This window comes from Carica papaya, chromosome 9 (genome assembly GCF_054855325.1).
Source record: "Carica papaya isolate Zhongbai chromosome 9, ASM5485532v1, whole genome shotgun sequence".
Lineage (NCBI taxonomy): Eukaryota > Viridiplantae > Streptophyta > Magnoliopsida > Brassicales > Caricaceae > Carica > Carica papaya.
In genome coordinates, this window is record NC_142317.1 from 17,000,971 (window position 1) to 17,019,114 (window position 18,144).

Genomic DNA, 18,144 nt, shown 5'->3' on the forward strand with positions numbered 1-18,144 from the left:
TCCCGGGCGCTACAACTCTCCCCCCCCCTTAAAAAAATTTGGTCCCCAAATTTGCCTCGTTACTCTTGATCGAACAGATGGGGATATTGGGCCCTAAATTTTGATTCTAGTTCCCAAGTAGCCTCCCTAGGCGTGTGGTTCTGCCACACGACTTTTACAAATGATATTTCCCAGTTGCGGAGTATTCTGCTCTCTCGGTCCGTGATACCGATCGGTACTTCTTCATAAGACAAGTCCTCTCGGAGTGGAAGCGATTCATGAGCCAAGACATGAGAAGGGTCCGGATTGTACTTACGTAGCATAGATACGTGAAACACATTATGAACCCGGGAGAGCTCAGGAGGCAGTGCAAGTCTGTAGGCAGTGGTACCAATCTTGTCTAAGATTTCAAAGGATCCAATATATCTGGGGTTTAATTTTCCCCTCCTGCCGAACCTACTAATTCCCTTGAAGAGGGTGACTTTAAGAAACACCCGGTCGCCTTTCTCAAAGGCCAGGTCTCTCCTCCGGGTATCAGCATAACTCTTCTGCCTACTCTGAGCTGTCTGGATGTTCTTCTTGATCTTAACTATCTTGGACGTGGTTTCTTCTACCAAATCCGGGCCAAACAATCTTCTATCGCCCACTTCCTCCCAACAGATCGGTGACCTGCACGGACGCCCGTATAGCGCCTCGTATGGGGCCATGCCGATGCTTGTTTGGTAACTGTTGTTGTAAGCAAACTCTATCAGGGGTAGGTGGTCGTCCTAATGGCCCCCGGAGTCAAGGACACAAGCTCGGAGCATATCCTCCAGCGTACGAATTGTCCTCTCTGATTGTCCATCGGTTTGGGGGTGGAAGGCAGTACTAAGAGATAGCTTTGTTCCCATAGCTTGCTGGAAACTATTCCAAAATCGAGAAGTGAATCTGGGATCCCTGTCGGATACCACTGTCACTGGAACTCCATGCAGTCTGACTATCTCCCGGATATACATTCTTGCCAACTTGTCCAAATGATCAGTCATCCTGATGGCCAGGAAGTGGGAAGACTTAGTGAGTCGGTCAACAATTACCCATATAGCATCATGTCCCGATCGTGCCTTGGGTAGTCCCGATACGAAGTCCATGGTGATGTGTTCCCACTTCCACTCTGGAATCGGTAAAGGCTGAAGTAACCCGCCCGGGCATTGATGTTTTGCTTTGACCTGCTGACATACCAAGAACTTAGATACAAAGTCGGCTATATCTCTCTTCATCCCATTCCACCAGAACCGAGGTCGCATAGTTTGGTACATTTTCGTACTTCCTGGATGCATAGCGAACCTTGAACTATGGGACTCTGTCATGATGTCTCTTTTTAACTCACTGTCATCTGGGACACACACTCTGTCCTTGAAACGAATCAATCCGTCGGCAGAGATCTGAAATTCTGAGCTCACTCCCTGTTCTGCATCCTTCTTGCGGGTTACTAGGGCGGGGTCGACTGACTGGGCTTCCTTTATTCTTTGGATTAACTCGGGTTGGACTGCTAGGTGGCCCAAACATGTGACTCTCTTCAGATCTCGCAGGCGAACCTGCTGTGTAGCCCCAATGGACCTATATTCTGAAACCATCAGATGGGCTAGGGTGCCTGCACTTTTCCTGCTGAGGGCATCGGCCACTACGTTGCCCTTACCTGGATGGTATAGGATGTCACAATCATAGCCCTTGAGGAGTTCTATCCACCTTCTCTGACGCATGTTGAGATCCTTCTAAGTGAAGATGTGTTTCAAACTCTTATGATCGGTGTAGATCTGAAAGGTCTCTCCATACAAATAATGGTGCCAGGTTTTCAAGGCGTGTATGATTGCGGCAAGCTCCAAGTCATGGGTAGGATAGTTCTTCTCATGATTCTTTAGCTGTCTAGACCCATATGCTATAACCTTTCCATGCTGCATTAGGACACAACCCAGGCCCAGATAGGAGGCATCACTATAAACTGTGTACCCTCCTGATCCACTCGGTAGAGCCAGCACTGGTGCAGTAGTCAGTCGCTTCTTCAACTCTGAAAAACTCCTTTCGCAGTTCTCATTCCATTCAAACTTTGCATTCTTCTTTGTGAGTCGGGTTAGAGGAGCTGCTAGACTAGAGAACCCTTCGACAAACCGGCGGTAATAACCTGCCATCCCTAGGAAACTACGAATTTCTTTAACTGTTGTCAGCCTTCCCCAACCAAGTACCGCTTCAACCTTTTCGGGGTTCACCGACACCCCTTCCTTCGATATAACATGTCCTAGGAAGGCGGTTTGCTCGAGCCAAAATCCACACTTGCTCAACTTTGCATACAACTTCTTTTCCCTGAGTACCTGTAGGACTTGGGCAAGATGATGAACATGTTCTTCCCTACTTTTTGAGTAGACTAAGATATCATCAATGAACACGATGACAAATTGATCCAAAAATTCTCTGAAGATCCTGTTCATTAGATCCATAAAGATGGTCGGGGCGTTGGTTAGTCCAAACGACATAACCAGGAATTCATAGTGTCCGTACCTGGTTCGGAATGCCATCTTGGGGATGTCTTCTGCTCTCACTTTTACCTGATGGTAACCTGATCGTAGATCTATTTTAGAAAAGACCTGTGCACCCTGCAACTGATCGAAAAGGTCATCAATCCGGGGAAGAGGGTACTTGTTCTTAATTGTTACCTTGTTTATCCTTCTGTAATCAATGCACAGTCTCAACGTTCCATCTCCCTTCTTTGCAAAAGTAACCCCGGCATCCCATGGAGAAACACTGTGTCTAATGAAGCCACTGTTTTGTAGCTCAGTGATCTGTTTCCTTAGTTCTTCCATCTCGACGCGGCTCATTCGGTAAGGAGCTACCGAGATGGGCTGGGTTCCTGGCTGTAAGTCTATGGTGAACTCGACCTCTCTGTCCCCTGGTAGACCGGGCAGTTCATCCAAAAATACGTCTGGAAAGTCTCGGACTACTAGAATCTCTTGGATACAAACTTCTTTCTTGGGTTTACCTAGTTAGAGAAAATACAAGATTTAGGCACTGGGAATTAAGAAAAACTTGCCATTAGGGGAAATCAGTATTGAATAATTTTATTAACTCCTAAATGGCTCCTCGTTGGGAGGATTAAATACAATCTTTTTGTTAAAGCAGTCTATGGTGGCGTGATATGCTGCTAGCCAGTATTGGGCCTCTTCAAAAGAGGATCCCCCTGCAAAAGTAAAAGGGTTCAGTCTTCTGTACCTCTCTATCAATCCGGGGTCGATCAAGGAATGAGCGGGGTCCCGAGGTAGAGGGACTGGGGCCGGCTGAGGGTGAACTGGGGGACCCTGTGGTGGCACCTGCTGATGTGGTGGGGGTACTAGAATGTGCTGTGGCGGCGCCTGCTGGTACCGTGGCTGTGGTACCGGGTCGTACCGCGGCTGTGGCGCCAGGTGGTACTGTGGAGGAACAGGCTCCTGCCGGGGTGGCTCGGGATCAGCCTGATGTAGCGGGGGCTCAACCTACGCTGACGGAGGAGGTCCGGGTAACTCCCTTCTCTCCTCTTGCCTTTGCTGGGCAGCTACGAGAGCCTCCACCATCTCAAATAGTCTGTCTAAATCCTCCCGAAGCGAATTATCTTGGGCCGCTCGATTTAGTGGGGGCCTTCCTCTCCTCATTCCCGTGTACTCGTTTTCACAAGGAATGATTGAGTAACGATATATCGGTGAGTATTACTCTAAGGCACTATTGTGTAAGGGATGGGTCCGAGGAAATGCGGCTCTGATACCAACTGTTCGACCCCAGAAATTTAAAATGAAATGTATATTAGAAATATCAAATGCAGAAGCGAAGTCAAAAATTCGATTAACATCCCTTACACTAAAACCAAAAACGTGCTCACAATATAAAAGATCAAACTATCTAAAGGAGAAAACTTGAAAGTAAAAGCTGCGAATATGACTATGGAGTCCTTAGGCGTCCCCTTTGTCGTCCTCCTGCGGAACCGGCTCGGGAACAATGTCTTCCTGATCTGAAATGATTAAATAAGGAATGAGCTACACTAGCTCAGTAAGGACATCACGATATCTCACCGTCACGGAGGTAAAGGTGGGTAGAAAACACATAAAGTTCAATGGAGCATAATTTACAACAAATCCTTTTATCAATAATAAAACCTTTACCATTCACTTACCTCGGTGAAGTTCATAAAAAACAATATACGAAAGCAATAACATCATCATCATCATGAAATCATATATAAACGGAAAACCGAAGCTTACCGGCGGCGGTGCTCTCGGGTGCAGCGGCTCTCCGATGAAGTTCATATTTTGGTGATTCGGCTCCGATCGACCTGTAGAGAAAAGAATGGTGATCACAGTGATATAAAAATTGCATTAAACGGAGGCCGAGAAGGACCTCATTGGAGGCAAAAATCGAGGAGGGGCGCGGCGGCACCGCTGGGTTTCGGCCGTGTTTTCCGGCCGTTTGGCCGGGATTTTGGCTCCGATTTGGCCACAGGGGAAATCAGCGTAGAAAAACGAGTCGGGGGTATGAAATTTACCTCGATCGGCGGTCGGAAATCCCTCCGGTGCGGCAGCGGGCGGCGGCGGCCGACTTCTGGTTCGTCTTCTCCGGCGAGGGCAGGCGGCTAGGGTTTTGTGGTCTGGTGTGGGGGTCTTATTTATACCCTTTTGCCTTTTGATCTCAGCCGTCCATTTTGATTTAATCTGGGCCGTCCGATCGCACGCTTGATCTGGGCCGTCCGATCGCGCATACGCGGATCGCCAACGTGGCCCGTCCCGGATCGACGTGGTCTTGCCACGTGGCAGGTCCCGGTTGGCCGGGACTGCTGACTGAGTCTGCTGACGTGGCCCTTTTTTTTTTTTTTTCTTCTTCAATTTCCGGGGCGCTACATATAATGTAGTCGAATTGTATATTTATCAACTTTATGTTTTATCCATTAATAATTTAAATATTTTTAAAATAAAATATATTATTAATAAATTGATAAATTATATTTTTTTTTAATATAACATTTATATTAAATAAAAAACAATATGTTAATTAATTATCAATAATATTTAGACAAAATTAATATTATTTAAATCATTATGCTAGTTATCTTTATTGTTATGTAATTTTTTCATCATTTTAATATTTAATATTAATTTTTAGCAATTTTATTAAATATTTTACTGACTTTCATCTTAAAACTATATTTATTGAAAATGATTTTGAAATCATTTTTACTATCTCACGACACAATAAAACCCAAATAACTAAAAGAGTTCTTATAAGTATAAAACCAAACTTTATAATACTCTTCAAAAATATATATTTAATATAAATAAAATTTATTTTTGTGAATTACCTCTCAAATTCATTCATATAGTATCGATTTCACTAAACGTATATATTTTATCGATAGATATATCTTTGTATTTGTAAGTTCAAAACTTAATCTTATTAGTACAAGTCTTATAGAGAAAAAAAAAATGTTAAGAAAATAGGATGCTCCATTACAGTTAAAAATTCCTACCAAGACTTTTCAAGACAAAGATAAAAGAGAAAGAATGTTTGCTCTCATGAAGTAAAAATATTATTTATACAAAAGAATCGAATGTTAATTAAGAATTGAAGTAAACTGAGGTTATTTACTGATTTTTTTTTTCTCTATTAGCATTCATATAAATATACTGATTTTTATTATTCATAGTAAAATTAAGAATTATTGTCGTATTTAATATATTATTGGTATAAAACTTATTTTAATTAATAAATAAATTTATTCAAGCAAATATTTGATCGAGCGGATATCCTGTAGTATAATCAATCAATTTTTCTTTTTTACATAATTTGATAGTACAAAAAGTCTTTTAATCATTTTTTTAAACAAAAAAGTATGATAAATAAAATTGTAATGTAACCATAATTATATTACAAGATGCTCTCATTCTTATATTCTTTAACCCTATGTCATTAATCATTGCATATCCTTTGTTATCATGAGGTTATAAAGTGTTTAGATACGTAAAAATTGATTTAAACATAAAATATTCATAAATATCTTTCAACATTACATTAACAAAAAATATCTAAAAGTATTAACTCTAAAAATGATTAAATTCACTCTGATATACCTAAAAAAATATTTGAATATCTAAAAAATTCAAAAATATCTTTAACTATTTGAAAGTCTAAAAACATCATTCTAAAGAAATTTTAACCTTTCTAAATATTGAAAGGCCAAAAATATCCACAAGTATAAAAAAAAAACTTAATAATAGCCTTGAATATCTAAAAAAATAAAAAAAAAATATTGTACAAAAAAACCTCAAAAAGGTATTTAAATATTTGGGAAATTAAAAACATCCACAAGTACTAAAAATAATAATTTGTTATTATATCTTACAAATAACATTTGTAAGGATTATATAAAATTATAATAATATAACAAGTTAAAGTTTTATGAGTTGGTTTCAAGTCCAGCCACATTTTTTTTTTTAAAAAAAAACATTAATTTGCACTCTACTTCGGCCAACCCTAAGATACATTTTTTTTTTACAATATATTAAAATTATTATTTAGATTTAATATTTTAAAAATTTATATTTATTTCTTATAAAATTCTATATGAAATCAATTTTTATAAAAATAAATAAAATTTTTATGATAATTTAAATAATAAAAGTACTGATTTATAACTATATTTTAAATTAATTATGTAACGACCTCGTAATTTTAAAGGAAATAAATCATAAATTAAGTGCGGAAGCGAAATAATTGATTAAGGTTTACATTTTTTACACAATAACTTAAAGTACTAAATAGTATTACGGGAATTATCTTTTGAAGGAAATACAAAAAATGTAGCACCCGGAAAGGAGGAAAAAAAAAAAAAAAAAAAAAAAAGGGGGCCACATCAGCAGGCCCGGTCAGCAGTCCCGGCCAACCGGGGCCTGCCACGTGGCAAGACCGCGTCACTCCGAAAGGAGCCACGTTGGCGATCCGCGTGGGTGCGATCCGACGGCCCAGATCAATCGCGCGATCGGACGGCCCAGATTCAATCGCACGGACGGCCCAGATTCAATAAAAAATGAACGGCCCAGATTAAAACGAAATGAACGGCTGTGATCAAAAGGCAATGGGTTATAAATAGAACCCTCACACCAGACCACAAACCCTAGCCGCCCGCCGCTCGCCGGAGAAGACGAACCAGAGGCCGACCGCCGCCACCCGCCGCCGCACCGGGGAAATTTCCGACCGCCGATCGAGGTTGACCGAAGCCGAATCACCAAAACACGAACCTCGCCGGAGAGCCGCCGTACCCGAGAGCGCCGCCGCCGGTAAGCTCCGTTTTTCCGTGATTTTTAGCCCCCCGAGGGCCCTAGGGTTGTTTTCTGACAATGACCAATGCGAGTGTGGCCGAAAACGGCCGAAAACAGCCAACCCGAGGCGACTCACCGCCGCCAGCGGCGGCGCCGTCGCCGGAGCACGGCAGAGCCGCCGTGCCAGAGTTGCGATTTGGTCCGAAAGGGGCCCTGGGCCTAATTTGGATTTTTTTTTGGAACACGTGCAGGTACTATTAGTGTGTTTCAGTTCCCCGGGAAAAATTCAGAGAAAATTAGGGACGGCCTGCAGGCGCACTGTGAATCGTATTCGGATCCCGAAAACAAGTAAGGACCCCTCACCCTATTTCCTATCACGGTATTAAAGTTCATAATGATAAAACGGTATTTCTTGAATTAACGCATGTGTGAAATTGCTTAAGGTTGCTAATGGAGCCCGAGTCTAGTGTGATTTATGATTTACTGTTATTTAGCCTGTTTACAGCTTTAAATGCAAAATAAGGTTTGATGTGTTCATTTTACAGATTTGTGTGCAAATACTACGTTTTTATTAATCATGGGTTGAATGACTGAAAAACTGATACTGTATGTTGTCTGTTCGGCATGAATTACTGTTTTGCTTGTTTGTATGTGAATTGATGATGCTGACTGAGGAAAAGGAAAATGAAAGATTGTGTAGACTGATAATTGTATTATGAGGGTCAGCCTAACTAGATATCCTGGGAGATGGTGGACGGACCAGGTCCGTAGGGAACCCTACCGGGATTGTGGTCTCACATGCCGGACGGGGTATGGAGATCTTATGGTTTTGGCACCCATATCGGACGGGGTATGGGGACGGCCCGTTTCACCCTCATACCGGACGGGGTATTGAGGTTTATGGTTTTGGCGCCCATACCGGACGGGGTATGGGGACGACCCGTTTCACCCTCATACCGGACGGGGTATTGAGGTTCATGGTTTTGGCGCCCATACCGGACGGAGTATGGGGACGGCCCTGGAAACTGATTATGAATGTTAAAAGTTAACGGGTAGCGGAACCCCTATGGACCCCCACGGATACTAGTAGGCTGGTAAATGAGAAAAAGATATGTTGTACAATGATTGAATTACAAGAGGCGTGATAAGTGTTATGTTTTACAGCTTATATTATTCCATGATTATGATAATGTTATTATTTTTCTTATATTGTTTTCATAAATTCCACCGAGGTAAGTGGATGGTGAAGGTTTTCATGTTAATAAACGAGTTTATTGTAAATTATGCTCCATTAGTCTTTTTGTGTTTTTCTACCCACCTTTACCTCCGTGACGGTGAGATATCGTGATGTTCTTACTGGGCTAGTGTAGCTCACTCCTTATTTAACCATTTCAGATCAGGAAGACATGGTTCCCGAGCCCGTTCCGCAGGAGGACGACGAAGGGGATGCCTAGAGACTCTGTAGTCATACTCATAGTTTTATTTTCGAGTTTCTCTCTTAGTTAGTTTAATCTTTTATATTTTAAGTACGTTTTTGGTTTTTCGTGTAAGGGATGTTAACTGAAATTTTGATCTCGCTTCCGCATTTGATATATTTAAATACTCATTTTATTTTAATATTTCCGGGGACGTTACAAAAAAATTTAAGGAAATAAACGAAAAATAAATAAAATTAGCATCCTACTCGCAACCCTCTTGTGGATCGGGCTCTAAATTCAAGTCATTTTGATATGAAATTGTTAATAAATGAATGAGTTACACTAACACAGTAAAAATATCAAGCTACTCGCTAACACAAAAATGAAGGTTGGTAGAAAAATCAAAACAACTAATGAAACTTTTAATAAATCAAATTCATTTATCATAAATAAAATCGTTTACCGCTTACTTACCGTATGGAGATTTATAAAATAACTTATAGGGACAATAATATAACACATATCATGATTTCATATGCAATTGGTTGGAACAACAATTTTTCTTTTATCAGCCTACTGGTATCCACGGGGGTTCATAGGGATGTCTCCATACCACGTGAACCATTTCCTTTAACATTTTCAATTAACGGGCCGCCCCCATACCCTGTTCGATATAAGTGTAAAATTACTAAACCTCAATACCCTGTCCGGTATGAGGGTAAAACGAACTGTCCCCATACCCCGTCTGGTATGAGCGCCAAATTACCAAGCATCGATACCCCGTCTGGTATGAGCATCAAATTACCAAGCCTCGATACCCCGTCCAGTATGAGACTACGTTCACGATAGGATTCCTTATGCACCCGGTCCGTCCACCATCTCTCAGGATATCTAGTAAGGCTATCGTTTCATCATTCACTTAAACACACAATTTTCCATTTACCTTTAATCTTTAATTTTCCAATTCAATCGTAATTACATAAAACAAACAAAACATGCATCGTGGAATATAATCACATCCCAGTTTTCCAATTTAACTGTAGTCACATAAGACAGTAATACATGCATTCAAAATCATAAAATCAATCAATCAGATATTATCATGCATTCAAACTATAAAATAAATCAACAGAAATCAACAGAGAATAATTTTCGGTTCTAACTCCATTAGCAACCCGTAATTAATTATAGATATTTTCTAAATTGTACAAAATATTGTATTATTGTTAATTAGACTTCAATTCCATAACAGAGAATAAGATGTGCGATTCTTAATCAAATTGATGCTCGAAAAGGTAAACTTGTTGACTGTGCCTATTGACGGTCCTCAGATTCTCTTAACTTTTCTTTGGGGATTAAAACGCGCTACAAGTACCTACAAATATCCCAAAAATTCAAAATCAGTGTCAGAATCTCTTTTTGACCAGTTTCAAAATTCTGACACGGTGGCTCTACCATCCTCCGGCGACAGCACCACCACCTGCAGTGGTAGTTTGCCTCGGGTCAACTAGTTTTGGTCGAATTCGACCAATTTTGCATCAATCCCTGCGAAAAAATATGTTAAGGGGCATCAATTGGCCGAAAAAAATAAAAAACAGAAACTCACCGGTAGCTCCGCCAACTTACATTTGCGGTTGGGTGTTTTGCTTCGGTCAACCTATAGAGAAAAAAAGAGTGGTTAAAATGATGGAAGAATTATACATAACAAGATTCGGGAAGGGCCTCATCGGTAGTATTTTTTGAAATTTTCCGCAGTAACACCATCAGGCTTTGCTCATAGTTTTGGCCAATCCGCTGATCTTTTTGCTCCAATTCGATCATGGGGGTGTTTAAAATTGAATTTCGAATAAATAATAAAATCTTTACCTCTTTTGACGGTTAGAAGTGGCTCCAGCGCGGTGGCGAGTGGCGGCGACTGTCTTTCTCGGCGGCTGGATCTTCTTCTTCGGCGAGGGTGTCTGGCGACAAGGGTTAGGGTTTGGTGTGAAGATGGTTATTTATATCCATCCCCTTTTAATCTAAACTGTCCATCATGTTTGATTAAGATCGTCCAATCGCGATTAATAAGGAGTGAATCGGGACCGTTCATCGCGATCTGATATGGATCGTCCGATCGTGTTTAAATAGAAAGTGGATCTAGAGCGTTGATCTCATTTAAATCTGACCGTCCGATCCCGTTTGGGGAGGGAATGCATCCGGGCCGTCCGTGCGCACGGGAGTGAATATGAGTCGTCTGATCTCGGGCACGCAGATCGCCTGCGTGGCCTTCTGCATGGCACTACATCAAAATCCGCTGCCACGCAGCGCGTTTTAATTCGTCGAAGTTGCTGATTGGGCATTCTACGTGACATAACTTTCTTAAATTATATTTTGACCCCCTCAATTTCTGATTTTTTTTTAAAATACTCCAATAACCAAAATTTTCACATATTTTTTCTAAAATTATTTTCAATTTCATTATCCTCCTATTTTTCTTCATTTTTACATTAAATTAAAATTTTAAAAAATATAAAAATTATATTTATAAATTAATTTAAATTAATTTGGGTATTGCAACTCTCTCCCCTTAAAAAAAATTTGGTCCCTTAAATTTTTTTTTCTCTCACTCAATCAAACAGTTGGGGGGTATTGGGCTCTGAAGTCTGAATTTTGCTCCCATGTATCTTCTCTCGATGTGTGATTCTACTATATGATTTTAACAAAGAGAATTTTTTTGTTGCGGAGTAATCTGCTCTTTCGGTTCACAATACCGACCGGTACTTCCTCATATGACAGATCTTCTTGGAGTGAAAGAGGCTAGTGGGCCAAGACGTGAGAGGGGTCTGGGTTGTACTTGCATAGCATTGACACATAAAACACATTATGGACCCTGAAAAGTTGTGGAGGTAGTGTCAGTCTGTAGGTGGCGGTGCCGATTCTTTTTAAGATTTCAAATGGCCCAATAAACCAGGAATTCAGCTTCCCCCTCTTGCCAAACATACGGATTCCCTTGAAATGGGTAAGTTTAAGGAACACCCGATCATCTTTCTCAAATTCCAAATCTCTCATCTAGGTGTCCGCATAAATCTTCTTCCTGCTCTGAACCGTCTGAATGTTCTTCTTGATCTTAACTATTTTGGTTGTAATCTCCTCTAAGAGATCTGAGCTGAAAATTTTCTATCATCCACTTTTTCCCCACATATCGACGACCTGCATGGTTGACCATACAACACCTCATACAGAGCCATGCCAATACTTACTTGGTACTGTTGTTATATGCGAACTCTATTAAAGGTAGATGGTCATCCCAATGGCCCTCGAAGTCAAGAACACAAGCTTAGAGCATATCCTCAAGTGTGCGGATCATCATTTCTTGTTGTCCATCAGTTTGAGGGTGGAATGCAGTACTAAGGGACAGTTTCATTCTCATGGCTTGCTGAAAGCTAGACCAGAACCGAAAAGTGAATCTGGAGTCGCTATAGGATACTACTGTCACTGGTACTCCATGTAATCTGACTATCTTCTGGATATACATTCTTGTTAACTTGTATTAGGGGTCGGTCATCCTAATGGTAAAGAAGTGGAAAGACTAGGTAAGTCGGTCAACAATTACCTAGATGGCATCATATCCTGACCCTGCCCTAGGCAATCCTGTTACGAAATCTATGGTAATATGTTCCCACTTCCACTCTAGAATTGGTAATGGTTGGATTAGCCCACCTAGGCGTTGATGCTCTGTCTTGACCTGCTGACAAACCAAATAATTAAAAACAAAGTCAGCCACATCTCTTTTCATCTCGTTTTATCAAAATCAGGGTCGCATACTTTGATACATCTTAGGGCTTCCGGGATGTATGGAAAATCTTGAGCTATGAGCCTCTATCATGATGTCATTTTTCAACTCACTGTCACCTGAAACACACACCCTATCATAGAATCTGAGCAACCAATCGGCAGAGACTCAAAATTTTGAATTAACTCCCTGTTCTACATCTTTCTTGAGCACTGCTAGGGTGAAATTGGCGGACAAAACTTCCTTTATTCTCTGGATTAACTTAAGTTGAACGGTTAAGTGAGTTAAACATGTGGCTCTCTTCAGGATCTGAAGTTGAACTTGTTGTGCAGTCCTTATTACTCTGCATTCTGAAACCATCAAATAAGCTAATATGCCTGTATTTTTCCTATTGAGTGCGTCAGCTACCACGTTGCTCTTATCCAGATGATATAAGATGTCGAAATCATAGTTCTTGAGGAGTTTTATCCATGTTCTCTGATGCATATTGAGATCCTTTTGAGTGAATATATGTTTTAAGCTCTTATAATCGGTATAGATCTGAAAGGTCTCCCATACAAGTAATGGCGTGAAGTTTTCAAGACGTAGATAATTGCGGTAAGTTCTAAGTCATGGGTGTGGTAGTTCTTCTCATGACTCTTTAACTGTCTGGACCCATAGGCTATGACCTTCCCAAGCTGCATCAAAACACAACCTAACCCCAGGTAGGAGGAATCACTATAGAACGTATATCCACACGATCCGCTCGGCAAAGCTAACAAAGATGCGGTAGTCAACCATCTCTTTAGTTCTGAAAAATTTCTTTCACAGTTCTCGTTCTACTCAAACTTGACGCTCTTTTAATGAGCTGAATCAGAGGGGTAGCTAGGCTAGAAAACCCTTCTACAAACCTACAGTAATAATCTACCATCCCCAGAAAGCTACGGATCTCCTTAACCGATGTCAATCTTTCCCAGCCGAGCACTGCTTTAACTTTTTCGATGTTCACCGACACTCCATCTTTTAATATGATGTGCCCTAAGAAAGTAGTCTGCTCAAGTCAGAATTTACACTTACTCAACTTTGCATGCAGCTTATTCTCTCTGAGAACCCACAAACCTGAGTCATGGTTAGCGTGTTTCTCTCTACTTTTTAAATAAATCAAGATATCATCGATGAACACAATGACGAAATGATCTAGGAATTGTCTAAAAATCCTACAAATCAAGTCCATGAAGATGGTTGTAGCGTTGGTTAGTTCAAATAGCATGACCAGGAACTCACAGTGTCCGTACTTGGTTCGAAAGATTATTTTGGGAATGTCTTTTGCCCTGATCCTTACTTGGTGGTAACCTGAATGTAGTTCTATCTTGGAGAAGACATGGGCACCCTGCAACTGATTAAAAAGATCATCGATCTTGGGAGGGGGTACTTATTCTTGATCGTGATCCTGTTCAGGCCTCTGTAGTCAATACATAACCTCAACGTCCCATCTCTCTTTCTTGCAAATGTGACTCCGGCACCCCAATGGGACACACTTTATCGGATGAATCTACTGTCCTGCAATTCAGTGATTTGTTTCCTTACTTCCTCCATCTCAACACAACTCCTGCGGTAAAGAGCAACCGAAATAGGCTGAGTGTCTGACTGAAGATCTATAGTAAATTCAACTTCTCTGTCCACTAGCAGTCCAAGTAGTTCATCCGGGAACACATATGAAAAGTCTCGTACTACCAGAATCTCTTGAATACAAATTTCTTTCTTGAGTTTCCCTAATTAGAGAAAACAATCGGGTTAAAATATTTGATGATAAGAGAATTTACCATGAGGGAAATAAATATTAAAGAATTTTATTAATTTGTAAATGACTCTTCATTAAGAGAGTTAAATACAACTTTCTTACAAAAATAATCTACGTTGGTGTGATACACCGCTAACAAGTTCATTCCTAAAATTACATCAAAGTCCCCCGTGTCAATTTCTATTAGGTCCACACTCAATTTCCTATATGTTATATCTATGACACAGGCTTTGTATACAACTTCCCCCAGTTGTGTCCTACTCCCACGAGTTGATACAAATAACACAGAATCAAGTTTTTCAGTTAATAATATATTTAATTTTGATGCAAAAATATGTGAAATAAATGAATGCGATGCACCAGTATCAATCGAAATATGAACAGGATGGTCACAAATAGTATACGTACCCTGTACCATGTTCGAGTTAGCTTTTGCATAATGCTAAGTGAGGTTGTAAGCCTTGTCCTGAATAGGAAGTCTGGCCTGGTTCTGGTTCATCGGACACTTCCTTGCATAATGTTGGGTGCTACCACACATGCGGTAGGTTTTATTGAGGCGATAGTAGGGTCGATCCCCATGATCCTTGCCACAGTGCTGAAATGTCTTACCCCGCCCTGCTGCTGGAACCTGAGGAGGAGCCTGAGTCATTGGCCTGAGTCTCTTGTTCTGTTGAACAGGTGCAGTAGGTGCTGGTCTACGGTGTGGAGTCGAGGGCCTGAGGTTCCCTATTGCTGGAGGGAAGGTGCGAAGGTTCCTCTCCACTAATTGTGTCTTGGCCAAAACAACCGAATAAGTTTTAAGCTCGAGCACATACAACTGCTATCTGATCTTAGGACGAAGACCCCACCCGAACCTTCTAACCTTCATGCCTTCATCCGTCATGCTCTCATGGGAATACCGGCCTAACTCTAGGAACTTGCGAGAATATTCTGATATAGTCATGTTTCCCTAGACCAAGTGTACAAACTCCATCTTTTTCAAATGTCGGAGATGCTCTAGAAAGTATTCTGCATGAAACGTCGTCAGGAACTATTTTCAACTGACTAGAACGGGCAGAGTGGCTTACTTGAGTTGCCACCAGCGGCCTGCTTCTCCCACTAGCATGTAGGTAGCAAAGATGACTTTCTGTTCGAGAATCACCTCAAACGTCATGAAAACCTTCTTTGTCTTAGTTAACCGGTACTCGGCCTCTTTAAAGAAGGATCCCCCTGCAAAAGTAGATGAGTTTAGTCTTTTATATATCTCGATATAGCCTGGGTCGATCATGGGAGGAGCTGGGTCCCGTGGAAGAGGGACTGGACTGTGCTGAAGATGTACTGGATGGCCCTACGGTGGTACTGGATGATACGGTGGGGGCACTATATTGTACTGTGGTGGTGCCGAGTGATGCGGTTGGGGCACCGGGCCATATTGTGGTGGTGCCGGGTGGTACTGTGGCTAGAGCACCAAATCATACTGTGGTGATGCCAGGTGGTACTATGGAGGAGCAGGTTCGTACCGGGGTGGCTTGGGATCCTCTCGCTACAAAGGTGACTCAATCTGTGACAGCGGGGGAGGGTCAGGTAGCTCCCTCATTTTTTCCCGAGTCTGCTGAGCAGCGATGAGTCTCTCCAGCATCTCAAATAACCGATCAACATCCTCTCGTAGCAAACCCTCCCAGGCTGCTCGGTTTAATGGGGGCCTTCCACTCCTTATCTATTTGTACTTATATTTCACAAGGAACGGTTGAGTGATAATTCATTATTTTTTGTGTTTCCTAAGGATTTTGTGTAAGGAATAAGTTTGAGGAACGCGACTCTAATACCAATTGTAACGACCCTTTAATTTCAAAGGCAATAAATCGTAAATTAAGTGCGAAAACGAAATAATTAGTTATGGTTTATATTCCTTACACACTAACTTAAAGTACCAAATAGTGCTACGGGAATTACCCTTTGAAGGAAATACAAAAAAATTTAAGAAAATAAACGGAAAATAAATAAAACTGGCATCCTACTAGTAATTCTCTTATAGATCGGGTTCTGGATCCTGGTTCTCTTGATATGAAATTGTTAATAAAGGAATGAGTTACACTAGTTCAGTAAAAATATCACGCTACTCACTGACACATAAATAAATGTGGGTAGAAAAATCAAAATAACTAATTGAGCTCTTAATTAAGCAAATTCATTTATCATAAACGAAATCGTTTACCGCCTACTTACCGTAGCGAGATTTACAAAACAACTTATATGGACAATAATATAACATATATCATGATTTCATATAGAATTGGTTGGAACAATAATTTCTCTTTTATCAACCTACTAGTATCCATGGGGGTTCATAGGGATGTCCTCACACGGCGTGAACCCTTTTTTTTAATATTTTCAATTAACGAGCCGTCCCCACACTCCGTCTGGTATGAGCGCCAAATTACTAAATCTCAATATCTCGTCCAGTATGAGCGCCAAATTACTAAATCTCAATACCTCGTCCAGTATAAGTGTCAAATTACCAAGCCTCTATACTCTATCCGATATGAGGCAATGTTCACGGTAGGGTTCCCTATGCATCCGGTTCGTCCACCATCTTTCAGGATATCCAGTAAGGCTATCGTTTCATCATTCACTTAAACACACAATTTTTTGTTTACCTTCAATTTTCAGTTTTTCAATTCAACCGTGATCACATAAAACAAACAAAACATGCATCGAGGAATACAATCACATCATAGTTTCTCAATTTAACTGTAGTCACATAAGATAACAATACATGCATTCAAAACCATAAAATCAATCAATCAAATATTATCATGCATTCAAACTGTAAAATAAATCAACAGAAATCAACAGAGAATAATTTCTGATTCTGGCTCCATTAGTAACTTGTAATTAATTATAGATATTTTCTAAATTACACAAAATATCATATGTTAATTAGACTTCAATTCTACAACAGAGAATAAGGTAAGAGATTCTTACTCAAATTGATGCTCGAAAAGCTAAACTTATTGACTGCGTCTACTAGCAGTCTCCGGGTTCACTGAATTTTTTTTTGGATTAAAACGCGTTACAAGTACCTACAAATATTCAAAAAATCTAAAATCGGTGTTAGAACATCTTTTCGGCCAATTCTGAAATTCTGACACGGCGGTTCTGCCGTGTTTCGGCGACAACACCACTGCTCATGGAAGCGGTTTGCCTCGAGTTGGTTTTTTTAGCCGAATTTGACCGGTTTTGCATCAATCCTTACGAGAAAACACGTTAACGGGCCTCAGTTGGCCCAAAAAAAAAATAAAAAACCAAAACTCACCAGCAATGTGGTTCTTCGGTGCAGCGGCTCTGCTGGCTCACCTTTGCGGTTGAGTGTTTTATTTTGGTCAACCTGTAGAGAAGGAAACGGTGGTTAAAATGGTGAAAGAATTATGCAGAACGGGATTCGGGAAGGGCCTCATCGGAAGCATTTTTTTAAATTTTCCACGATGGCGGCGCCGGGCTTTGCCCACAATTTTCGGCTAATCCGCCGATTTTTTTGCTCAATTCGGCCTTAGGGGCCTTTAAAATTGAATTCCGAGCAATAGAAGAAATTTTTACCTCTTTTGGCAGTCGGAAGTGGCTCCGGCGCAGTGGCGGGTGACAGCAACTCTCATTTCTGGAGGCTGGATCTTCTTTTCCGGCGAGGGTGTCTAGCAGTTAGGGTTAAGGTTTGGTGTGAAGAGGATTATTTATATAAGTCCTCTTTAATCTGTACCGTCCATCGCGTTTGATCTGAACCGTCTGATTGCGATTAAATAGGGAGTAAATCTGAGCCGTTCATCGCGATCTAATCTGGACCGTCCGATCATATTTAAATAGGAAGTAGATATGAATCGTTGATCGCGTTTAAATCTGACCGTTCGATCGCGT

General features: G+C 40.8%; 1 long non-coding RNA gene across 1 annotated transcript; it reads left to right on the forward strand.

Moving 5' to 3' along the window:
• The first annotated feature begins 6,894 nt into the window (after positions 1-6,894).
• LOC148240132 (uncharacterized) lies at positions 6,895-8,903 on the forward strand. Its single transcript, XR_015816273.1, has 3 exons — positions 6,895-7,304; positions 7,538-7,634; positions 8,682-8,903. It is a non-coding gene; the product is annotated as an uncharacterized LOC148240132 (long non-coding RNA).
• Positions 8,904-18,144: the final 9,241 nt, after the last annotated feature.